The sequence below is a fragment of the Silene latifolia genome, chromosome 9, assembly GCF_048544455.1.
Source record: "Silene latifolia isolate original U9 population chromosome 9, ASM4854445v1, whole genome shotgun sequence".
Lineage (NCBI taxonomy): Eukaryota > Viridiplantae > Streptophyta > Magnoliopsida > Caryophyllales > Caryophyllaceae > Silene > Silene latifolia.
Window position 1 is genome coordinate 16684086 of NC_133534.1, and position 27613 is coordinate 16711698.

The 27613-nt window shown below is 40.6% G+C and overlaps 1 long non-coding RNA gene across 1 annotated transcript; it reads left to right on the plus strand.

Annotated features, from left to right (window-relative positions):
• Positions 1 to 24497: 24497 nt before the first annotated feature.
• On the plus strand, positions 24498 to 25848 carry LOC141602466 (uncharacterized). The gene is made up of 2 exons (XR_012524460.1): positions 24498 to 24631; positions 25587 to 25848. It is a non-coding gene; the product is annotated as an uncharacterized LOC141602466 (long non-coding RNA).
• Positions 25849 to 27613: the final 1765 nt, after the last annotated feature.

A 27613-nucleotide genomic window follows, 5' to 3' on the forward strand; every position in this document is an offset into this window, starting at 1 on the left:
AATCGACGGATATTACTCTTTTTAAATTTTTTAATTAGTTTAATTAATTTAGATTATTAGTTATTGTTTTAATTGTTGTTGAAAAAGGGTTGATGTTGATGCATGTTGACTTAGGATAGAAGCCAATGTTGTGACGGATGTATGTTGGTAATGTATGTTGTTAATTTAGATTATTAGTTATAATTTTTTTTTTAATGTATGCATGTTGAGTTAAGATAGATATTTAATTTTATTATTAAAAATTAGATTATTGTTAAATGTTAATTAGAATAAATATGAATTAGACTAGATATGTAAAATGAAAAGTAAATTATGTTAGTTTTTGTTAATTGAAAAAGTAGTCATTGTTGTATGTTTTGTTTTTAATATTGTTAAAATTATTGTTCATATTGACCTAGTACCCGTTCAAAAATTACTCACTAGGAGTAATTTTTGAATAGTCCCCGTTTTGGGACTGTCTTTGTACGTTTTAAGTCACTTAGGTAGTAAACATGTGCTTGTGATTTGTTAATGAGAAAAGAGTTTGGTGACAATTCCTTTAATGTTCTCTAAATGCATATGTAGAGTAATTATTTATTCTATATTGTGTATTTGGAGAACGGATGGGAATTGCTGCCGAATTTTTTTTCTCATTAATAAATCACAAGTACATGTTTGCTAGTGACTTAAAACGTACATTGATGGGTTTAGGTTGGAGTGATAAGGACCCAATTGGTTAAAATGTTAAATTATTGGTTAAAATGTTAAATTATTGTTTATTATGCTTGATTTTGATTATTGTTAGGTTATTATCTTTTTTAATGATATATATAAATGTGTAGATATATAATAACATGAAAAGATTAGAACGGCAGTGGATGTATGAAAGATTAGACGAAAAAAAGAAACCCAAGAAAGCATATGCAGATGGGGTGAAAGAGTTTATTAAATTCGCGGAGGGAAGTAGTGAGTACAAGAATTTAGGTGAAATGAGGTGTCCGTGTAAGAAATGCAAAAACCTAGGTTTTAAAAGGAAAGCAGATGTTCAAATTCATCTTTGGTCGTATGGTTTCGCCGATAATTATTATGTATGGACGTATCACGGTGAGAAACTACCTAGTACAAATGCTAGTGAGAATCCTTACCGTGAGTTCGTGGAAAATGCATTGCGTGATCCTGTTGACCAAATTTTGGAGGATCGACTTAATCCCGATGACCTTAACGATGAAGAAGTGCGTTATGAAACCCCGAACCCCCAAGTTTCTTCGTTCTTTAAAATGTTAGAGCAATTTGAACAACCGGTGTTTGAGGGAAGTGATATGAGTTTGTTATGAAGTTTTGCTAGGTTGTTATCAATCAAATGTGAGAACAACATATCTCTTAGATGCGCTAATAGTTTTGTGTCGTTCGTTGGTGACATAATTCCAAAGGAAAATCAAATGGCGCGCAATTTTTATGAGATTAAAAAAGTTCTGAAGGGACTCCAACTTCCCCATGAAAAGATTGATGCATGTATCAATGGATGCATGCTTTTCTGGGAGGAAAATTCTAATCTTGAAGAATGTACAAAGTGCCGTGCATCTCGGTATAAAGGTAAAAAGAATTCAAGTGGGAGGCGAATTCCATGTAAACCAATAACTTATTTCCCGCTTGCGCTAAGGTTACAACGACTATATGCAACCAAGCACATAGCAGGTGAGATGAGTTGGCACTACAAAAACTCTCGATTAAGAGAAAGGGGGACAATGGCACATCCAAGTGATGGAGAAGCGTGGAAGCATTTCGATAGAGAGCATCCAGATTTTGCAAGTGAACCCGGAAATGTTAGGCTAGGTTTGTGTACGGATGGATTTCAACCTTTTGGGCAGTTTGGGACGAAATACTCTTGTTGGCCCGTGATTGTGACTCCGTACAACTTACCTCCTTGGTTATGCATGAAGAGACAATTTCATTATTATTGTCTGTGCTAGTTCCCGGTCCTAAAAATCCGAAAACAAATTTAGATGTTTTCCTCCAACCGTTGATCAAAGAGTTGAAACAACTTTGGGAAACCGGCGTGGACACCTATGATGTCTCTAAGAAACAAAATTTTCAATTAAAGGCTGCATTAATGTGGACGATCAACGATTTCCCGGCATATGGCATGCTTTCTGGTTGGTCCACAAGTGGATATCGTGCCTGTCCTTATTGTTCTGAAAATGATCATAGATCTTTTTGGCTTAAAAATAGCAAAAAGGTTTGTTGGTTTGATTGTCACCGTGAGTTCTTAACACCTGATCATCCTTTCCGCGACAATTGTAAGCATTTTCTTAAAAACAGAAAAACTGAGAATCGCATAGCCGCATCGAAACTAACGGGTGATGAAGTGTGGGAATCCGTAAAAGACTTGCCTAAAATAGTTGATGCTTCTGATAAAGAATTGAAAAGATTGAAAGATCAGAATGAAGGTTGGTGGAAACAAAGCATATTCTGGGAACTTCCCTATTGGAAAACGTTGCTGATTCGACACAACTTGGATGTTATGCACATTGAGAAAAATTTTTTTGAACAGCTTATCAACACCATCATGGATGTACAAGGCTGTAGGAGGATTTGACGAGAAGAACCGGATGTTTGGGACAGGACCTACAGGGGCCCAAATATGGTATGATCTTCCTCCTAACAAAGCTGGCCGACGGTCTTTATCTTATGCTCCTAGCATAATTTCACAGCTTTCCACCCAAATGAATGATGAACGATCCGCTCGAGTTGCTCTTGAAAGACAGTTCGTGAACAGTGAAGAAATGGCGGCAATGAGAAAGGCTTGGGCTGATTTGCAAGCATCTCAACCCCCAAACACGTGTTCACAATTTACTCCACATAGACGGGATGACTTTGGGGGTGGTGATGACGGGTTTGGAGGTATTGGTGGTAGTTTTATTGACCCTATAAACACTTAGAGCCTTTAAGTTAGAGCCTTTAGGTTAGAGCCTTTAGGTTAGAACTTTAGTTTAGTTAGTATTGTCGTCTAGTAAGTATGAAAGACATGGTAAAACAATTCTCTGTTTAATTTGTAAGACAATGTACAAATTTGACTATGTTTTTATGTAAAACAATTTGCGTCCCCTTCTCTTTTGTTGTGTATTGATTCCCGCATTAGCGGTCGACGTGAAAATGGATTCCCGCTTGGCGGTCGACGATTGGATGTGTTTTGCAGGTTTTGTTTATATTGGAAACGATGCAAATAGGCATCGTGGCTGTATTTGAAACGATGCAAAAACGATCGTGGGCCGGGCAAAGCAGTCTTTGTTTCTCGGTCCGTTATTTAATACATCTGACGGAAATTCCGTCAGTAATGTTAAAATACCGACGGAATTTCCGTCACTGCGTTTTCCTCCCCATTTTCCAGATTTAACTAGAAAGCGCCACGTGTCACAAAAGCGACGGAATTTCCACAAGTCGGTAAACCTAAAAAGCGACGGAATTTCCGTCAGTACCCTCTGTTAATGTGATTTCAGAAACCTACGTGGAATGCCACGTGTCTGTCATAACTGACGGAAATTCCGTCAGTAATGCTAAACACTGACGGAAATTCCGTCACTATTGACCTATAAAAAAGGACGGATTGTCCGTCACAGTTCCGTCAGTTATTTGGGAGACTGACGGAAATTCCACAAGAGATCTGTGTTTTTATCGACAAAATAAGCCGACCCACGATTCGACGGAATTTCCGTCAGTAAAGGGAAATACCGACGGAATTGCCGTCAGTATTGGCTTTATTTTTCCGTCAGTTTCCCGCGTTTTTCCTGTAGTGATTTAGTCCCCTAATTGAGCCTATTTTGCATACTATTATAGCATTTTATGGCCATTTTGTCCGTCAAAACCTTCCTATTTGCTTTTCTATCGCATTTCATATGTTTTGTAGAAAAGGAGATAATGAGGCGGAAACGCCCGTCTTTCGTGCACATCTGGAAGCTACTTGACGATAATAGACGGACTAGTATGAAGAGGAAGCAAAGACTAAAGACCAATCTCGCAAGAATAAAATGGAAATGAGCAAAAAGGGGAGAAAAGAAGAAGAACCATCTTTTTGAAGAACAATCCGAGCGGATTGTACCAAATCCGCCCGTCTCCACTGAACAATCCGAGCGTCCTGCTCAGAATCCGCTCGGATTCATCCACCCGAATCCGCCCGGATTCTCTTAAATCCGCTCGGATTCCTTTGCCAGATTCCGTCCGTCCCGACCCCAATACGCACGGATTTCTTCACAGCATGATTTCGTCTTCTCCAAGCTTCAATGAAAGACTCCCTTCCTTCGAAAAATACCGGAGTCTCCCGGCTCAAATCTCAAAAGTGTAATTACTAGTTTAACCCTTAGTTAACCCTAATGCATCCACCTAATTTCTACTATAAATACCCCATTTGTAAATAATTAAAGGGGCATCTCATATATGTTGTTTTAGAGTAGAAAATCCTTCTTTAGATTAGATTAGGAGTAGATTAGAATAGATTACTCTTTAATCTTTCCACAAATTACACATTAATCTCTCCTTAATTATTGTTCAAGTTTATCATTCAAGTTTATTATTGGGTAATTGAAGATTATTGGGTTATTATTGGGAGATTGACAACCTTCCATCAATCAATCAAGTTTCTTCTATTATTCTTGCTTTATTATTTGGATCATCTTAAGTTGGTATAATTCCTTTACTCTTTAATCTTTATTGTTCATTTCTTCATTCTATTATCATGTTTATACTTGTTGTGATGATTGACACCATTAATGACATGTTTCCCATGATAATGAGTGAGTAGTTTCTTTAGCTAGGATTAATGGGTAATTAGGGGAAACCAACATGGGATTGATTCATGCTTAATCTAATATGTTTACATAATTAAATTGCTTGCTTGTTGTGATGTCAACTTTATGCACATGTTATGTTTGATGAAATGCCAAGCCTATGAATCCTTGCATTTTTACCATCTCTTATCTTTTCAACTTGACTTGTAAGATATAAACCAACTCGAGTCTTGTTAGACCATGCATAGAAGTTGAATAGGAGGAAAGTAAGTCGACTTGTAGGTGTTGTACAATCTAATCGATTCGGCTCCGGGACCCAACTCTTCCTATGAACCGTAAGATATAACCCAACTCGGTTCCTCCACAACATTAATTGCTTGCAACCTTGTAAACATGTTTGTATGATCAACACCATGAATCCCCTATGACCCCATGATATCCTAGCACTTTTAACCATTTGTTTACATCCTTCCTTTTATTGTTTGTTTTACTATATTGCTTGCATTAGTTTAGACACAACTACAAACCCAAACAAATTGTGACACTAGCATAAATTGAGATAGATAGACTTAGAACCCAAAGCACACCGTCCCATGGATCGACCTCGACTTACCGCTAACTAGTTGTTTGTTGAGTATTATAAATGTGTTTGATTGGTTGAGTGACGACCTCGGCCGCATCAAAATGGCGCCGTTGCCGGGGATGGTGCTATGTGATTAAGTTCTTACTTGTTTGTCTATTTTAATTGTGCTTTCACCTTGAGGAACTTGTTCCTCAAGGATTGTTCTTACCGTTTTTGTGTAGTTTCCATGCTTGTAGTTGTTTCCTTGTCTTAGTTATGATGACTCAAGACATGTGTTGTGGAGTATGTGGTGGATCTTTTGAGTATGACTATGGGTATGGGGAGTTTGAGGAGCAAGTCAACACAAACCTACCTTATTATTCGTACAATGAAAATCCTAACCACTACCCCAATTTTTCTCACCAAAATTACCACACCCAATATCAACAACAACCACCCACTCAATACCCGTTTCACAATGAACCTCAAATACCACAATACAACCATTTTCGCACCCACCCACAACAAAGAGATGAACCCATTCAAAACATGATCCTCCAAATGATGGGAGACCAACAAAACTTCTTCAAACAAATGCTAGAAGAGAGCCGAAAAGAAGAAGATGTTCTTAAAAACATCGCTATCCAAAGAAAGGAATTGGGGATTCAAATTGCCCAATTAAAAGAATTCCAAGCAACCCCTCACCACCCTCTTTGGATATTGAGCATAAATGCGAGTTTGAAGTAGTGACATTTGACATGGAAGATGAAAAGTGGGAGGAGCCAAGTTCCTTGAGCTCTTGTGAGTATGAAAGTGTGGTATTTGATGAGGAAGACATGAGGTTGACCAAACCAAATGTCCTTAACCTTTGCGAGTATGAAGGTGTGTCCTTTGATGTGAACGGTGGGGTGTTGAAAAAAGAGCTAGATGAAGCCCCCATTCATGATTTACGTGAAGATAGCAACAATGATGATGAACCTAGAGGAGGGATTCACAAAATCACCTTGCTTGAGGAGCCTATCCTTGAGACATTTGAGATACCCTATCATGAAGAAGAACGTCATTCCTTTATCCTTCATGAAGACCACTTGGCACCTATCATGGAGCCAATGATCATTGAAAAGGATATGTTAGATCTTCTTCAAAAAGCCGAAGTGTCTTACAAGAGTTATTTGGTGAAAAAGCTCAAAGAGAAAATTGCTCGTGAGGCTACTTGTGAAGATTTGGCACCCATAATCTCAACTCCCATGGTATCCGATCATCAAAGTCATGAAAATTCTCTTTCCACCTTGGGAGGATTGAAAAATCAAAATGCTATCGTCATCACCAAAATTGAAGAAGAAGTTGGTAAGTGGGAGTCCACAGATGAAAATGAACCACACTTCACGCTCAATCTTAACAAGAATCATGGATGTATTTACTTGAAGCATTGGGAAAGCCCTAACACTAAGGAGGAGGCAAGAAAAAGAACATTCTACAAGCTTCCTTGGCCAAATTTCGTGTTCAAGTGGAGCAACCCATACTTATGCTTGTTTGGAGCTTGCTCACAAGCTTTTGATCTTCTACTAAGAGCCTTAAGCTCTATGGATAAGAACTTCTACAAATTGAACTAGTTTGGTGGAGTCCTACCTCAAACCACCATTTGTAAGATATTTCTTGAACCTTTTTATTTTGTATAGTATTGTACATTTTATTGTTGCATTTAATTTCTTGCATGAGAGAGAAGAGAGAGAGGGTCATCTTACATGATTTATGAGCAAATTTTAGAAAAAGATAAGGAAAAAGGAGAAAATCAGTGAAAAAGGGGTTTATCATTTCACGAAAGAAGAAAGAAGAAAGAGAAAGAAGCAGAGACGCTCGGATCCAAGCAAATCCGCCCGTCCAGGGCCCACGGAAAAGAAAAAGCTGAAACTGAGGAAGAATCCGAGCGGATTCAAAGAAATCCGCCCGTCCCTTACAATCCGTCCGTCCTCTTCACGGGACGCCCGTCCCAAATGACGTCCAGAAGCAAGATTTTAATCTGCGCTATAATCCGTGCGGATTATCAAGAATCCACCCGTCCTGATCAAGACGTCCGTCCCGTACGAAATCCGCCCGTCCTCTCCCTGCTTCTCAACCAACAGATTTCTCTATTCTAGAATCCGTACGGATTCTACAGAAGATGCCCGTCTTCCCCATCGAGAATCCGCCCGTCCCGTCTGCAATCCGCTCGGATTGTACTGTTCACGCGAGAAAAACGGGTTAGGTCCAACCCTATCCGTTCGGATTCCCTTCTTCTTCTATATAAACAACCCCCCCCCCCCTTCTCCCTCATTTCCTCATCTTATCAAACCCTAAAACACCTTCATATCCTCAAAATCACCTTCATATCCTCAAAAACACCCACATCACCCACATCACCCACATCACCCACATCACCAACATGAGTTCAAAGGGAAAGGCCAAGAAATTGATTGAATCAATCGCGAAGAAGCGCAAGGGATCAACCTCTTCAACACCACGAGATGTGATAATGAGGGGAGGTATTGAACAACTCAACAACTTCCAAGAAGTGATCTTCCTATCCGACGACCACCGCGAAAAATTCGTCGAGCTTCTAGGTAAGAAATACGAACCTACTCAATTTGTTGACATTAGGGTGTTGGAAATCCTTAAGATAAGGTACCCTACCGAGATGTTCTTCAATGGCCTTGGCATTGGGGACCTTTTCCATGCTCATGAAGAGACTTACCTTAGTCTCACCCTTGAGTTCTTGAGTAGCCTTCGCATTATAGCGGATGCCCGCAACAATTTAGGCATGGAGTTTAGGTTATGCAACCGAGACCATGTTCTTTCTCTTGAGGAATTTGCCTATGTTTTTGGTCTTCAAGTACCCACCGCCTATACCGAAAAGCCCGATAATTTTAATGTGGACTTTCTTTGGAAAGCTATCTCCGGGAGGAACTTTACCCATATAAAGCGTTGCTATACATTTGCTATCCAACATCCGGTGATTCGATTCACCGAACGCTTTGTAGCCGGGTGCATCAATGGAAGGTACGAGCAAGATCGGTGTACTCTCATCGACTTAACTTTTCTTGAGTCTTATTTGAATGTTCGAGCGGTGAGGCGTTATAACTTCAATACGCCACTTGAGATACTCACTAGGTTCCATGACTTTGCTCAAGGGACATCTCAACTTAAGACCTTCGTGATGGGAGGTCTAATTACAATTTTGGTTGTCCCGGGTTCAATGCCCGAGGGGCCTATATTCCTCTTGAAGGGAGGACTTTGATTGATGAGCACACCATCTTCTATAGTCACCGATGGTGCAACTACACTCAAGATGGGAGTGTGGAATGGTACACCAAGGGTTGCACTTCGATGATCCTTGAAGGATGGAAGATACCGGACATTGACCCAAGATTGAGTCCATACTCTCCTCCACCAAGCTACCTCCTTGATATCCAAATTCTTGAAAATCCCCCTCAAAGGGAAGAGCCACACCGTCAACCACCTCGTGGAGGGCCGGGCATACAAATGCGCCCACCTTCCTACGTCCCTATCCCACCTTACCCTATTCCGCATACCCCTTTCCAACCGGCAATCCCCAACACCCCGGGTATTAATGATTTGATGGCACTCATGAATAGAGTGGACCTTGGGGTGCATAAAGGGAGGGAAGACAACTACTTAGCCCTCTACCCCCAATACTATAACATGGCTCAACAAGGGTATATTGACCCCGATGGTCCTAAACCCTCTTGGGCACAACCGGAGCTCTTGTTCCCAAATTATGGGAACCAAGCTTGGGGTCGCGGCGATGGAGGGAATTCTAGCCAAGGTGGAGGGTACTCGGGTCAAGGAGGAGATTTTGACCAAGGAGGATATTGGGGCCAAGCACCGGGACATGATCAAGCCGGAAGCTCTCATGGTTATGGCTATGACCAAGATGAGGATGACGAGTGAAAGAGGCCTACTTCACCACTTCCACTTGTATGATACCCATCTCTCCCTCTCTCTTTTATATTTACATTGCATTTAGTATAGCATTTAGCTTGCATATGTATTATATTTCATATTGCATTTTGCATTAGTTAAGTTCATTTACATTAGTTTGCATTGTAATATTTATCACATGATTCATATAAGATAGTTGCATATAGATTATAATTCATGCATAGTTACTAATGGCCAAACCTATTCATTTCTACATTAGAAATAGTGTTTAAATCGGTTTGGGGAGGTTTGATCATAAGTGACCATAGTTTACTAGAAATCATGCATCATCTAGTGTAGATTAGTTTGCATTCATTTGTTATATATGTCATATAGAATTGCATTTAGTTAGAGCATGCATTCATTCATATCATATTATTGCATTTGTACTTCAATTTCCATAAAACCAAAAATCCAAAAACATGTACTTTCTTTTCATTCCTACTCCTACATGTACATTGAGGACAATGTCCAAAATAAAGTGGGGGATGAGAATTTATATTCCAAAAATGCATAAAAATTGAAAAATTTCGAAAAATCACAAAAATATGTCTTTTAATTTCATAAAAACAAAAAAAAAAAAACATAAAAATTTGAAAAATTGAAAAATCCAAAAACATGTTCTTTTCCTTTGTAGTGTAATCATGTATATATTGTTGTATATATTGTGTTTGTTCATCCTTTTTCACATTGATTGACTACGCCACATCCGAGACATGAGGATATTGAAGACCGCATGGTATGATCTTTCCAATCTCCTTTTTCCTCTTTATGTTAATGACTATGTGGCTTTATTTTGATTGATGCGGTAAAAACAATGTGAAACTAGGATTGCATTTAGTTTATATGGCATATTAGTTGTTAGAATCATTTGCATTAGGATGTTCATATGTTAGTTGCATCATGGCATGTAGTTTGCATGTTAGAAAAATTTTGCGAAATCGTCTATTTGGGAAGCTTGACAAGTGTATATAGGCCCTAGTAGATGTTTTTTCTTCTTAAGACTTTGCTTGTTAGAATACTTGTAAAACACCCTAGGATGTGTCATGCTAGTATCCTTTGACCCATGGATTAAGGCCTAGTCAAGAGTACCTTGTGGTGTGATAACTCCTTGGCTACCGTTTATTCCAAGGTGACCCTTGAAACCATGCATCCATCCATCCATCATCCATGTTCTACCATATTTTTGTCATCAAAGGGAATGGGCACAAAAAGAAATCAATTTGAGTTCAATGAAATGAAAAGTGAAAGAAAGTTTACAAAAATGCATCAAAAGAAAAGAGGAGCAAAAATAGACTCCTAAGCTTCAAATACAAGGCACCCTCGTTACTAATTGGGGTGACTTTGAAAAAAATCAAAAAGAAATGGCAAGAAAGTGTTCTCAAATGTTATATGCCACAAGAAATTGGGGGGAAAAACAAAAATGAAAGCAAACTCCCAAAATGAAACTCAATTACTATCGATCCCTTTATCCATCATATCCATTTTTGTGCATGGTAGAGAGGGGACGACCCTTCTTCTTGTCTAGGCAAGAGGGGGAATTCCGCGATCCTCCAGTGTTTCTAACACCATAGGGAGTCTACTCTTGACAAAAGCATTTAACAATTGAGGACAAAGGTACCCTAGCTTGACACCTTTTGGAGGTGATTTATTGGTATCCTTCTAGGCTTAGTAGTTTGAACAATTTGCATCTATAAAGGATTGTGTACCCTTGAATTGCTTCCCTTTTAGATAATTTCCGCCACTTAGATGAGGAAAGTGGCTATTCTTTTGTAGATGCATCCATTACTTGATTTTGTGTGTTTAATGCTTGGATGTATCGCCATTTTGGCAAGACCCACCTTGCCTTGCAAGAAGGCATCCTACCTCATGGTTGTCTTGTTGTGAGTTGAAGGGGCGGAGTGAGACCCGCTAATTGTCTCATATCGGCTATGTTATTAGGTTAGTTTAAATAAAGGTCTAGTTTTAGTCACCTCTTTACTCGGGACGAGTAAAGCTTCGGTTTGAGGATATTTGATGTGACCATTATTTGCGCACATTTAGTCCCCTAATTGAGCCTATTTTGCATACTATTATAGCATTTTATGGCCATTTTGTCCGTCAAAACCTTCATATTTGCTTTTCTATCGCATTTCATATGTTTTGTAGAAAAGGAGATAATGAGGCGGAAACGCCCGTCTTTCGTGCACATCTGGAAGCTACTTGACGATAATAGACGGACTAGTATGAAGAGGAAGCAAAGACTAAAGACCAATCTCGCAAGAATAAAATGGAAATGAGCAAAAAGGGGAGAAAAGAAGAAGAACCACTGCTGAAGAACAATCCGAGCGGATTGTACCAAATCCGCCCGTCTCCACTGAACAATCCGAGCGCCCCGCTCGAATCCGCTCGGATTCATCCACCCGAATCCGCCCGGATTCTCTTGAATCCGCTCGGATTCCTTTGCTAGATTCCGTCCGTCCCGACCCCAATACGCACGGATTTCTTCACAAAGATGATTTCGTCTTCTCCAAGCTTCAATGAAAGACTCCCTTCCTTCGAAAAATACCGGAGTCTCCCTGCTCAAATCTCAAAAGTGTAATTACTAGTTTAGCCCTTAGTTAACCCTAATGCATCCACCTAATTTCTGCTATAAATACCCCATTTGTAAATAATTAAAGGGGCATCTCATATATGTTGTTTTAGAGTAGAAAATCCTTCTTTAGATTAGATTAGGAGTAGATTAGAATAGATTACTCTTTAATCTTTCCACAAATTACACATTAATCTCTCCTTAATTATTGTTCAAGTTTATCATTCAAGTTTATTATTGGGTAATTGAAGATTATTGGGTTATTATTGGGAGATTGACAACCTTCCATCAATCAATCAAGTTTCTTCTATTATTCTTGCTTTATTATTTGGATCATCTTAAGTTGGTATAATTCCTTTACTCTTTAATCTTTATTGTTCATTTCTTCATTCTATTATCATGTTTATACTTGTTGTGATGATTGACACCATTAATGACATGTTTCCCATGATAATGAGTGAGTAGTTTCTTTAGCTAGGATTAATGGGTAATTAGGGGAAACCAACATGGGATTGATTCATGCTTAATCTAATATGTTTACATAATTAAATTGCTTGCTTGTTGTGATGTCAACTTTATGCACATGTTATGTTTGATGAAATGCCAAGCCTATGAATCCTTGCATTTTTACCATCTCTTATCTTTTCAACTTGACTTGTAAGATATAAACCAACTCGAGTCTTGTTAGACCATGCATAGAAGTTGAATAGGAGGAAAGTAAGTCGACTTGTAGGTGTTGTACAATCTAATCGATTCGGCTCCGGGACCCAACTCTTCCTATGAACCGTAAGATATAACCCAACTCGGTTCCTCCACAACATTAATTGCTTGCAACCTTGTAAACATGTTTGTATGATCAACACCATGAATCCCCTATGACCCCATGATATCCTAGCACTTTTAACCATTTGTTTACATCCTTCCTTTTATTGTTTGTTTTACTATATTGCTTGCATTAGTTTAGACACAACTACAAACCCAAACAAATTGTGACACTAGCATAAATTGAGATAGATAGACTTAGAACCCAAAGCACACCGTCCCATGGATCGACCTCGACTTACCGCTAACTAGTTGTTTGTTGAGTATTATAAATGTGTTTGATTGGTTGAGTGACGACCTCGGCCGCATCAACGACCAAGGGGGTGTGGCCATTGAACCGTTTCTGGTAGTACGGTCCTGAACTCCCCCCGGCGCCCGCCGAGTTCTGTTTCCTGGCAGATCTGTCAGACCGTGACCTATTATTGTCACGGCGTCTTTCATCCGGGTTGTCCTCCCGGTGGCTCTTCTTCTCTGAGTACCCAGCCTCGCTGTGGCCTACCCAGGTCTTGTGATAGTCTTCCACCTTGATGGCCTGGTCGGCCATCTTCCTAGCGGCGTCTAAGCCCAGGCCGCCGCACTTGATGAGCTCATTTTTTAAGTCTCCCCTTGGGAGGCCTTTCATCAGCGCGAAGGCCGCCAGTTCGGGGTTCAGCTCTCGAATCTGCTGAACCTTGGCGTCGAACCTCTTCACATAGCTTCGTAGAGACTCGCCCCCCTCCTGTCTGATAGTCAGGAGATCCGATGTCTCCACGGCCCTCCTCTTATTGCAAGAGTACTAGGCTAAAAAGGCGTCCCTTAGGTCGGCATAACAGTATACCGAGCCGTCGGGCAGTCCCTTGTACCAACTCTGAGCCATCCCATGCAAGGTCGTTAGGAAGACTCGGCACCAGACTTCATCGGGTTGTTCCCACACCGACATGTACGACTCAAAGGCCTCGGCATGGTCGGTGGGGTCGCTATCCCCTTTGTATGTGAACGCCGGCAACTTTAGCTTGGTTGGCACGGTGGTTTCCAGGACGTAGGCACTGAGGAGCTGTCTGACCACGTGTCGAACGACACGCGGCGATCGGCTCCTCACATTCCTAGTCCGGCTCCTCTCCCCGTAGCGGGAAGGGCTTCTTCTCCGACTCTGGTGAGTCGGGCTTCTTCTCCGACTCTGACGAGTCGGACTTCTTTCACTCCTCTGAGGCAGGCCTCGTCGGTGCTGCGGCGACGCTGTCCTCCCGCGAGTGCGGGAAGGACTCAGGTCTACCACTAGCACTCTGGGCTCCTCCGGCGTCTTCACAGGGCCAGCTTCCTCCAGTGCTCCGTTCAAGTCTCTTGGAGTCACATTCTGGGCCCTGGTTTCCTGAACGGGTTCCGCCGCTCTTGTCGATGTGACAGTGTGAGCCGGCGTACTATCAATTAGGTCCAGGAGTAGCTTCAGTTTTGCTGCATCAACCACATGTCCCATGATGGTGACCTGGTCGGCGGGCAGCGGTGTATCTTGTTCCTTTGGCATCCCGTTCGTCGTATCAGTGATACGGCCGGTGGGGACTCGCCCGATTTACGAGTTGTGGAATGTGTCGTCTGGTAGAATTCATTTTCCACCAGCACCTTCTCTGGTTGTTTCGACATCTTCTTAGCTTTTTGGGTGGGTTTTTGTTTTGAGTTTTTTTTTGTTTGGGAATGAATGTGACTAGCTTCTAGTATCTTTCCCCACAGACGGCGCCAATTGTTCCGGGTGTAATTCCAGAGCAGTTATTTGTTACCACCCGTGCTTGTAGAATGACGTCTTTGTTTGAATTCTCCTTTCGGTCTCCTGAAACAATGAACAAACTGAGGGCTCGGCTTTGGACCGAGCGAACTCACTCCGACGCTCAAGTCAGTAAACTTAGAGAGATAAGTTGTTGTTACTTGGCGAATTATATTTTGTAGAGAGATAAGGAAGATATTACCAGATGAATAGTGATTCTTAGGTTAAATTGTGGATCCTCTCCTCAATGAGAGTTGAGGAGTATTTATAGACTTTCACCTTTTGTCACGTAGTGGCCAAGTGGCCAAGTGGCTAGCAGGTGGAAAGACTGATCTACCCTCGGCCGAGGGACCCATGGCAGGCCGGCGGACCCTGTTGACTCGCCGCCGAGGGGTCTTGGATATGAGTTCGCGGATGTGTGCCCCGGCTGGCTAGTTGTCCTAGCCGAGGCACAAGAGACAGGCCGACGGGCTGCGTCGGTTAGGCTGTCTAAGTCGTTGACTTGCTGTGGATATCTTTGACCTTGCTCAATATGTTGACTCGGTCAGCGGGTGCAGAATATGCCCCATCAGCACTACTATCCTTAATGAGAAAAATGATTGAATGTATAGAAGAACCATTTGTTTCTAAACAATTAAGGAACATAAAAAAAAGAAACTATTGATGTAACACCCCCTCATAGCAAGGTGCCTTACCAGGACCACCCTACCATGAGAATGTGTTACCATCTCGGTTGCCCGAGGTTAGTACATATCAAAAGCGTCTGAACTGAGCACATTTATTAAAATAATGTAATTAACAAAGTTTACAACATCCAAAACCAAATACTGTCTAATGAAATACAACTCCGAAGTTTTGATAATAAAAGAGACTCGCTAAGACTCCGACGGTGATGCTATGACTCATGGTGACAAATCTCCCAAGATGATCCCCAAGCTCTCACTAGCAAAAAACTCGTCAAGCCCGCTCACCATCCCCGAATGGATCACCGCAGATTCCACAAACAACAACGGGGTCAGTATTATGCAACAAACAAGACAAACAAATGCAATACTCGTTTGATCACCGCCACTCCCAATCACCCTGTCTCACATAGTGTCCGACTACACACTAAAGTGTGTAGCCCTGCCAGATTACCCATCGCAACAGGTAATCCTCGCCGCCAGTGGGTGACCGCAGCCGATCCCACCTAGTCCAGCTCCTCACGAGCGACAAATCTCCCTGTCCCTTAATGTGCACATCCCCTCCCGTGGCGGGTTCCACGGAGGGCGAACTAGGGTGTGAAGCCACTCCCGCAAGTGACTCCACCACAATCACAATCACATGACCTCACTGCCATCTCAATCCCCTCACACCAACAATGTCACGACAATCTCCATATTACGATGATCAATAGACAACGATAAATACAATAACATGTCATGTAAAGCACAGCAACTGAGTAGGGAAACCCTACCTTAGCAATCACAAAGCAGATAAGCAACACGGACAATCAAAAAGGCTCCTCTACGAAGTCTTCTCCTATACAAAGATCATACGACACAATTACACTTTGAACAATTCCCAACATCCCCTTCCATATAAATGTATAGAAACCCAAAATATACAATAATTACAAGGATAGAACTTACCAACAGTGCAACAAGAGTTTATACGGAATAATCACCGCAAGTATCCACACAAAGATGCTACGAAATGCTCAAGGAAAGGATTAGGGAATGATTTGGATGTGATTAGGGTAACGTAGAAGTGATAACGCTTGAAAACTGATATTAGAAAACTGACGCGGAAAATATAAAATAACCTAATCATTCCCTAATCAAACCGTCAAAATATAACTTCGCCAGACCGGACACTCGGTCGAGTGTGACGACACTCGGCCGAGTGGTCTACACTCGGTCGAGTATTCACTATACTCGGCCGAGTGTTCCTCGGCAGAACCGAAATAACTCACACAAAGAGCACTACTCGGCCGAGTAGGCTCTACTCGGTCGAGTAGGCTCCAAAGAAAATCCGTAGTGTTACAATCTTTCCCCCTAAAAAGAACTTCGTCCCGAAGTTCACACTCAACTACACACAAACACAACACCACGACATAAGACTCTAACAAACACATGAAACAACTCCAAGGAACTACACAAGCATCACAACAAGTTTACCCCAAACACATCTCCCGACACGAATCAAACAAAGCAAAGAAAACACAAAACACTAACGCGACCATCTCCTACCCCCCTAAAAAGACAACGGTTACGTCCCCGTAACCAAACATACCTGATCAAAAAGGTTAGGAAAACGCTCTCGCATAGCTTCCTCGGGTTCCCATGTGGCTTCCTCCACGTTATGATTAGACCAAAGAACCTTGAGTAAAACCGTCTCACCATTCCGGGTCTTACGAACTTTGCGATCAAGAATTTCCTTAGGAATTTCGGCATAGGACAAGGATTCATCCAACTCGATGTTCTCCATCTCAAGGATATGCGACGGGTCGCTCACATACTTCCGGAGTTGAGATACGTGAAAGACATTGTGCACTCTATCCAAAGCTGGTGGTAGAGCTAACCTGTAGGCTACCTCGCCAACACGGTCCAAAATCTCATAAGGACCTATAAACTTTTGACTTAGCTTACCCTTCTTCCCAAACCTCATAACACCTCGCATAGGTGACACCTTCAAAAGAACTTTGTCACCTACCGAAAACTCTATGTCCGAGCGGTGTAAATCGGCGTAGCTCTTTTGACGATCTTGAGCTGCTCTCATCTTTTGTCGAATCAACTGGATTTGCTCCACCATATCTTGAACTAGTTGTGGTCCTAAAACCACTGCCTCGGAACTATCATCCCAACAAACTGGACTCCGACATTTCCGGCCATACAAAGCTTCAAAAGGTGCCATCCCAATGCTTGTATGATAACTATTATTATATGAAAACTCGATCAAATCAAGTCTGTCTTCCCAACTACCTCCAAAGTCCATAACACATGCCCTTAGCATGTCTTCCAAGGTCTTGATGGTCCGTTCGTCCGACCATCGGTTCGGATGAAAAGCTGTACTCATCTTCAGCGTTGTGCCCATCAACTCTTGCAGTTCTTGCCAAAACTTGGATATGAACCTCGCATCACGATCAGAAACGATATCCTTCGGTATACCATGTAACCGAACGACATGTCTTCTGTAACCCAATGCCAATTGCATCTTAGACCAAGTATCTTTCATTGGAACAAAATGAGCTGACTTGGTTAACCGATCCACAATCACCCAAATCATGTTGTTACCTTGTTGTGACCTCGGTAACCCCACAATAAAGTCCATAGAGATCGACTCCCATTTCCACTCGGGCACTGTCAGGGACTGAATCTTACCTTGAGGTCTCCTTTGCTCACCTTTGACCCTCTGGCAAGTCAAACATCTAGCCACAAACTCAGCTACCTCTCTCTTCATGTTCGGCCACCAAAAAGTCTTCTTAAGGTCTCTGTAAAGCTTGTCACCACCCGGGTGAACCGAATAAGGAGTGCAATGAGCCTCAGACAAGATCATTCTTCTTAACTCTGCATCGTCAGGAACACACCATCTCCCATCAAATCTAACACTCCCATCTGGATGTATTGAGAACCTAGATGCTGCTCCGCTCTCCACCGTTGACTTCCACTCCTGGATTTTAGGATCAAGCTCTTGCTTACCTTTGATGTTTTCATACAACTCTGGCTCGATCGTCAAATCCCCGATGGTATTCCCTTCTCGAATCATAAAGATCCCCAAACTAGACATCTCGTCTCTCAACTTCAAAGAAGGACATAGTCCGTGCATAGCGAATGAACGCTCTTCCTACTCAAAGCATCTGCAACAACATTAGCTTTACCCTCATGATAGATGATGTCCATATCATAATCTCCAATCAGCTCCATCCACCGTCTCTGTCGCATGTTCAGCTCCTTCTGGGTGTAGATATACTTTAAACTCTTGTGATCAGAAAACACCTTAAAAGTTGCGCCATAAAGGTAGTGCCTCCAAATCTTAAGAGCAAACACAACCGCTCCCAGCTCCAGATCATGAGTAGGATAATTCTCCTCATATTGCTTCAACTGCCTCGAAGCATAAGCTATCACTTTCCCTCCCTGCATCAAGACACAACCCAAACCGTTCTTTGAAGCGTCGGTATAAACCTCAAAGTTCTCACAACCCTCGTGCAAGGTTAGGATAGGAGTGTGGTCAAACGTTCTTTTAAGGTCTCGAAACGCCGTTTCACAACTCTCATCCCAAACAAATCGACTTCTTTCCTCATCAAGGATGTCATAGGCCGTGCTATGGTAGAGAAATCCTTCACAAATCTCCGGTAGTAGCCGGCAAGGCCTAAGAAACTCCGAATCTCCGCCACATTCTTCGGCGATTCCCACTTGGTAACGGCCTCAATTTTACTAGGATCCACAGATACCCCCTTCTTGGATATTACATGGCCTAGGAAAGCCACTTCCTCTAACGTAACTCGCACTTGGATAACTTGGCATAGAGCTGATTTTCCCTCAAAGTCTGCAAAACTATCCTCAAGTGCTCTTCGTGTTCTTCCTTAGACTTGGAATATACTAGGATATCGTCGATGAAAACGACCACAAACTTATCCAAAAACGGTGTGAAGATTCGGTTCATCAAATCCATAAAAGCTGCTGGCGCATTGGTCAACCCAAAAGGCATCACTACATACTCGTAGTGACCATAGCGAGATCGGAATCTTTGTTTTAGGAATATCCTCGTCTGCTATCCTCGGTGATGATACCCCGACCTCGATCAATCTTAGAGAATACACAGCTCCACTTAGCCGATCGAACAAATCATCAATCCTCGGCAAAGGATACTTGTTCTTCATCAGAACCCGATTGAGTTCTCTCGTAGTCAATGCATAATCTCATACTCCCATCTTTCTTCTTTACAAAAAGAACTGGAGCTCCCCACGGTGACACGCTAGGCCTGATATAACCCTTGTCTAACAACTCATGTAACTGCTTCTTCAACTCAGCCAACTCCTTAGGTGCCATACGATAAGGTGCTTTAGATATAGGACCCGCGCCCGGTTTAAGCTCCACGCTGAAATCAACATCCCTCTTGGGAGGCAAACTAGGTATCTCCTCAGGAAATACATCTTCAAATTCTCTCACCACGGAAATCTCAGAAGATGTCGGCGGCTCTACTCGATGATCTCTCACATGACAAAGGATTAAGGGACACTTCTTCCTTAAACATGACTTTAAAGTCATAACTGCTATAAACCTACACTTAGGCTTTACCACAAACCCTCTATAGGACACTTTAACACCCTTGGGACTCTTTAAAGACACTCTCTTCCGTCTACAATCTATCCTGGCATCATACCTACCCAGCCAGTCCATCCCAACAATTACCTCAAACCCATCCTTAGGAAACTCTAATAGGTTTACTGGTAAATCTACCCCTCCAATCACCATAGGTATACCCTTATATAACTTGAGACACGACACAGACTCCCCTGAAGGTATGAACACATCATCTTTTACAACCTCAAACTTGCCCAAACCCATAGACGCTGCATGACTCTTAGACACAAACGAATGTGTAGCCCCGGAATCAAACAAAACAAAAGACGGTACATTATTAACAAGAAAGGTACCCAGAACTACATGAGCATCATCCCTGTGCTTCCCGCTTATCCATCATGAAGAGCTTTCCACTATTCTTTCGTCCTCCACCCCGAATCAAGCATTGGAGGTACTTGGCTTAGCCGCCGAATCCTCGGGTGACACCGTTATTCGACGCCGATAAGATCCACCACCACCGCGGTTGTAACCGCCCTGGTTACCCCGTCCACCTCTGTTGCCCCATGAACCTCCCGGTCGGTTACTAGCAAAACTCGAGTCGGCCCCGAGAGAAATTTCCGATCGAGCTCCCGAACCATTCGGGCTTGTAGCTCGTGCATTCCCGCCTTTTGTGGCCTACACCACCACAGTTGAAGCACGTAAGGTTGGTGTTGTCACTTACATGACCCGACCCCATTCTTTCCCCCCACGAGAACCTCCGAGAAACCGGCTCCACCGGAAAAAGCCTTAGCATTGTTGAAATTCCCTTTCTTGTTTGTGGGCTGACTGTTGTTTCCACCATCAGCCGCCTTTCTCTTCTCTGTAGCAGACCTCTCCTCGATCTCTCTTGAGAGATCCACCATTCTCTCAGCTTGACCCGCTCTCAGATACACCTCCTTGAGGTCGTAGCAACCCCCACCGCATACGACTCACGATCTTAGCAGACAAGCCCCTCTCAAATCGGAGAGCCAAACCTTTTTGCCCGAGCTGCAAATCTTCCACATAACGAGATAGCTCCACAAATCGATGATAGTAAATGAATCGTCATCTCCTCGACATAGTGAAAGATTCAAAGTCGGATCTCATCTTGTGTCGGACATGCTCCGCACAAACCGCTCTCTCATAGCGCTCTTCAACCGGACCACGGAATAGCCCCTTCCTCCCGGTAGTAAGCTCTAGCATCCTCCTTGACGTTCGCCACCAAACGCCGCCTCTCCCCTTAGGTAGTACACAACCTGTTCAACAATCATATCCTCGGGGCACTTAACCATTTCCATGAGAGCTTCAATCTCACGGTGCCACTTCTCGAGCAGCTTTGGTTCACCTACCCCGTCATATGTGGGAGGGTGGAAACGAGCAATGTTGATGCTAAGCTGGGTTGCATCAATCGGCTTCTCTTTCCCCTTTCCCACATTTTTGAGAGCTTCAAGGAGAGCCTCTTGTTGCTCAATCATGCGAGCAATCTCATCAAGAGTCATCTCCGAAGCTTGGATCTGCGCAGGAGTTCTTTTGGGCGGCATTTTGAGCTGATAAGAAAGAAAGAAACGTAAACGCATGCTCAAAATTTAACCCCCCCCCCCCCGCCGAAAGAACACTCGGCCGAGTATAAATAACACTCGGTCGAGTAAAGATCACTCGGTCGAGTATCCTCTCAGATGCTCGGTCGAGTGTCGACTCCAGAGACAAACATCAAAACACAAAAAGAAGCACTCGGTCGAGTATAGCAACACTCGGCCGAGTGGACCATACTCGGTCGAGTGTACTCCCATGCTCGGTCGAGTTATCATAAACAGTAGTGATTGCTACTTTCCTTCAAACAACACTCGGTCGAGTTCCCTTATGCTCGGCCGAGTACTCAATACTCGGTCGAGTGCCTATCATGCTCGGCCGAGTAACACTATTTACAGGTTATTACTTTACGATTCTTCTATCATGCTCAGTATTCTCATAACAAAACGTAAGAAGGCAAAAACCATGTTATAAACATATCAACATGCAATGCATATATCAAAACTTTACGCCATATTATAAACATATCAACATCTCATTTGCACATACGCTAAATCCAACGTTGAAATCACAACCGTCTCATCAATTACTTCTCCCATCACAACAGTTAAGAATCTCATCACACACATATATACAATTATCGACTTTCACTAACATGCATCTTCACATACGGGCACATACAAGGCCTAGTCCTCCTCACACTTTCCCCAAGTTACCGGCTCGAGTTAGTAAGGGCCATTATGCGACTCCGGGACGTCTCCCGAGTCTTTGCGGTAGCTCCAAACTACTCTCCCCGGGTTCATTTTATTTAGACTCCCTAGGTTCATTAATTCATTTTGTTTAGGTGCCGGAATCTTCGGCTCTGATACCACTTTGTAACACCCCCTCATAGCAAGGTGCCTTACCAGGACCACCCTACCATGAGAATGTGTTACCATCTCGGTTGCCCGAGGTTAGTACATATCAAAAGCGTCTGAACTGAGCACATTTATTAAAATAATGTAATTAACAAAGTTTACAACATCCAAAACCAAATACTGTCTAATGAAATACAACTCCGAAGTTTTGATAATAAAAGAGACTCGCTAAGACTCCGACGGTGATGCTATGACTCATGGTGACAAATCTCCCAAGATGATCCCCAAGCTCTCACTAGCAAAACCTGTCAAGCCTGCTCACCATCCCCGAATGGATCACCGCAGATTCCACAAACAACAACGGGGTCAGTATTATGCAACAAACAAGACAAACAAATGCAATACTCGTTTGATCACCGCCACTCCCAATCACCCTGTCTCACATAGTGTCCGACTACACACTAAAGTGTGTAGCCCTGCCAGATTACCCATCGCAACAGGTAATCCTCGCCGCCAGTGGGTGACCGCAGCCGATCCCACCTAGTCCAGCTCTTCACGAGCGACAAATCTCCCTGTCCCTTAATGTGCACATCCCCTCCCGTGGCGGGTTCCACGGAGGGCGAACTAGGGTGTGAAGCCACTCCCGCAAGTGACTCCACCACAATCACAATCACATGACCTCACTGCCATCTCAATCCCCTCACACCAACAATGTCACGACAATCTCCATATTACGATGATCAATAGACAACGATAAATACAATAACATGTCATGTAAAGCACAGCAACTGAGTAGGGAAACCCTACCTTAGCAATCACAGCAGTAAGCAACACGGACAATCAAAAAGGCTCCTCTACGAAGTCTTCTCCTATACAAAGATCATACGACACAATTACACTTTGAACAATTCCCAACATCCCCTTCCATATAAATGTATAGAAACCCAAAATATACAATAATTACAAGGATAGAACTTACCAACAGTGCAACAAGAGTTTATACGGAATAATCACCGCAAGTATCCACACAAAGATGCTACGAAATGCTCAAGGAAAGGATTAGGGAATGATTTGGATGTGATTAGGGTAACGTAGAAGTGATAACGCTTGAAAACTGATATTAGAAAACTGACGCGGAAAATATAAAATAACCTAATCATTCCCTAATCAAACCGTCAAAATATAACTTCGCCAGACCGGACACTCGGTCGAGTGTGACGACACTCGGCCGAGTGGTCTACACTCGGTCGAGTATTCACTATACTCGGCCGAGTGTTCCTCGGCAGAACCGAAATAACTCACACAAAGAGCACTACTCGGCCGAGTAGGCTCTACTCGGTCGAGTAGGCTCCAAAGAAAATCCGTAGTGTTACAATTGACGGTAGTGCCCCATCAGCACTACTATCCTACATCATTATATGTACCCGTTGATTCAAAGAAAACTAATTATTGTGAGTGTAGTGCCTTTATTTCATTTATATTATTTCAATTATATCGTAGGGCGTTTCAAGAGAGAAAAGAAACTAATAAGATAACAACTTACTTATTGACGGTCAATTAGGCCAATTTTTTCATAATGCGAGGGCAGCTACAGAGTACTGAATTAGAGAAAAAGGATTACGCATCTGAGGTAGTACCTCAGATCTTGTAATTTTTGAGCATATACACATTTTTTCTGAGCATATTAACATTTATAAATATAGTTTTTGAGCAATATTATATTTTTTTAGTGTAATGTTTTAGTAAATGTGCTCAAAAACTTTATATTAAAGCAAAACTCAAAAACTTTAAAATAAAACTCAGAAAATAAACAATAAGAGGTACTACCTCAGATGTATAGTCTATAAACTGACTGAATTAGGTTCAAGAATATTGGATGTTGTCTTTTCCTTCTAAAATTTAAAAATAATACTCCGTAATTAATTAGGATAAATTGAGAGGAAATAAAGCTTCCTTCATACTTAAGCCTAATATATAATCACAAATTCTCTCTTGTGACGGAACTACCCGTCGCAAGCTTGCGACGGGTCGAATACATACCATATTAATGAAAAATGAACCGGGTATTATGTGCAAGTGGCCGACAAGGGAAATGGAGTAGGCGCCTATATGTAGTACTTGTCATGTACTTTCCCCATTATTAAATATCCAATTATTTACAATTTCAAACTAACATTTAATGCCCCTTGCAATCTTGCATGCTTTACAGTGTCCATCATCATCCACACCATCACTTTTATCGTTAACAACCACTCATGCATTTTCTCTCTCATTTTTTAACATTCACAAAAATTTGATACTCCATTATTTGCTATTTTTCCTCATTCAAAGTTCATCATCATCCCTAATTTATCCTTTTAACTTTCTTTTTCCAATAACACATATAACCTTCCTAAAACTACAAATAAGTTCCCTTTCATCTTCAACTTATCATCATCTTCATCTACTCTTCAGTCAAAAACCAACATTCTGATGGCAAGGAAGACGATGACTACTTTACCCCACCCAAAAGGTATTCTTATTTTCATTATTAGCATTACTATTAAAATGCATACACCAAAATATTACATTTGTTAAAGGTATGAAAAAATCAATACAAAAGAAATTTTTAATTTATTTTGTTTACATTTGTTGAAGATATGAAATAATCGATACAAAAGAAGAATCTTCATTTTTTATTGATTATAATTGAAATTTTAACTTGAATGTGCATAAGATGCTAGGAGTCATAGTAGGATTTGTTGTTAATTCGAATTTTTGGGTGTTTTCATTTTGGTTTTTTCAATTTTACGGATTTTTTGGTGTTAATTTTGGTATGTTCCATATCTTTCTACATTTTAACTATATGTGACCATATATATGTGACCATTTATGACTTATGCATATATGATAACATATTACGGAGTATATTGATATGATGATAATTTATACTTGTGAATTGTATATTTGTGACCGATTTCTTTGACAATGTTGCATTGTTGTTAATTCGAATTTTTGGGTGTTTTCATTTTGGTTTTTTCAATTTTACGGATTTTTTGGTGTTAATTTTGGTATGTTCCATATCCTTCTACATTTTAACTATATGTGACCATATATATGTGACCATTTATGACTTATGCATATATGATAACATATTACGGAGTATATTGATATGATGATAATTTATACTTGTGAATTGTATATTTGTGACCGATTTCTTTGACAATGTTGCTAAATTGAGATGGTTTCATATTTTGTTACAAATGATATATTTTTTACTACTTGTGAATATACCTAGTTTTTTTTATTATTATTAATGAAAATGTTACTGAATATGGTATCATATCATCATATAAAGTTAAATTATCAACATGGTGAACGATTTGGCAAAGTTGTGGAGTAATATAAACTGTAACCAATTATCAACTGTTTGTGACCAATTCTGCCAATTGTATAATGGTAACATTGTTTTATTTACGTGGTGAGAGAATGTATATATTTCGATATTTCATGTCCAAATGAGTCCACAACTGAACGTGAACCTTCCACTTAGGATCCCAAGTACAACCAAAGCTACACACGCATGACAATCAGAAAAGGTCAAAAAACCGTGGGTGATGCTGCAAACGGTGGAGGTGGTGCCAAGAAATAGTAATTTGGTGTTTTGAGGCACTTATTTTGGACATGTTTGATGTTTGTATTAAAACAGTTGTTAATTAAGTTGTATGTAAAACTATGACTTGTGTTTCGTGTTTTGGGAGCTTATTTTCAATATACTAACATTTAAATAAGCGAATTACTTATGGCATTCTATATGTTAAATAATGTTATCATTTTTGCACAAACTGTTACAATTAAAATTGGTAACATAATGGATAAATATGTAAACAAGTTGTCATTTCTCGTGTACTTATGGCACTAAATTTTAAAAATTATGTCCATATCTTTTATTAATATGTTAACATAAAAAAAAAAAAAAGAATTACTTATAACATTGTATATGTTATCATTTTTGCACAAACTGTTACCATATTAAAATTGGTAACATAATTGGTAAATATGCAAACAAGTTGTTATTCTTTGTGTATTACTTATGCCAGTGTATTTTACAAATTATGTTCATATCTTTTGTCAATATGTTACCATTAAAAGAGGAATTAGACATGGCATTGTATATGTTAAGTAATATTCCAAAGTGTACAATCTTTTACCACTTTGAAGTTGTTACCAATGGCAAGTATATGCCTATAACGTTGACATCTTTATCGAATATGTTAACACTCTGAAATAGGTAACATATTGGCAAATTGTGCGAACATTTTTTAGGGATTATGTCATCCAAAAGAACATGTCCAAAATAAAGTTCCCAAAAATCAAACGTCAAGTCATAGTTTTATTTCAAACAAAATGAACAGTGTTTTAACAAAACCATGAAGCATGACCAAAATAAGCCCCTCCAAACATAAAATTATTGTTTCCAGTTATCACTCTTTTTCGCTCTCGCGTAGGTGTAGCGTTGGCGGTGCTTGGGTGCAACGTAATATGAACATTTCCACGCGTTATAACCCAGTCCTGCCCCACCTTCCTTTACTAATGCCCTTATCGCAATCATCTTTTGCTTGTTTTACCTTTCTTTACTACTGCTCCAGTGCACTTCTTGCTAAACTTTGGACAAAACTGATAACATATCAAATAAAACTGGTAACATATCAAACAAATTCGATAACATATAACAAATATAAATCAACAACAAATTGGAACATAGAAATAAATTTCATATCCAACAAAATTGGTAACATAACCAACAAAAATGATATCATCTCAATATAAATCAATAGCCGATATCACTAAATGATAACATATCCAACAAAACTGGTAACATATTACTACAATGTTTCAATTTAATACCCAAAAATGGTAAAATAACCAATAAAATGGTAGCATATCAATATAGATCAATAAACGAGATCATAAATGATAACATATCCAACAAAACTGGTAACATATTACTACAATGTTGCAATTTAATACCCAAAAATGGTAACATAACCAATAAAATGGTAACATATCAATATAGATCAATAAACGAGATCACTAAATGATAACATACTCACCAAAACTTGTAACATATCAACTAAACATTCAATCAAACTAAAGTATCAAGCAAACATTGTTTAATTTTTTATGCAAAATAAAAAAAAAATATAACATTATTTTAAATAATATCAAATAATGAATATAATGATGGTAACATAAAATGTATTTGCTAACAAAATAAAAGTGTACAAAATAAATGTACTGAAAAATCAAACATAAAAGAGAACATAATAAATAAAACCACCATAATCAAACAACCTTTCCACATGGATCACTTGCATGTCTCAATTAACATACAACAGAACCATAATCATAAACATTACCCGAAAAAATAATAACAATAGCAACGGAAATACCTCCACCAACATCGTCACTCTTGCTTGCAGATCTTGTGTTTTTCTTCAGTGTCAGATATTTT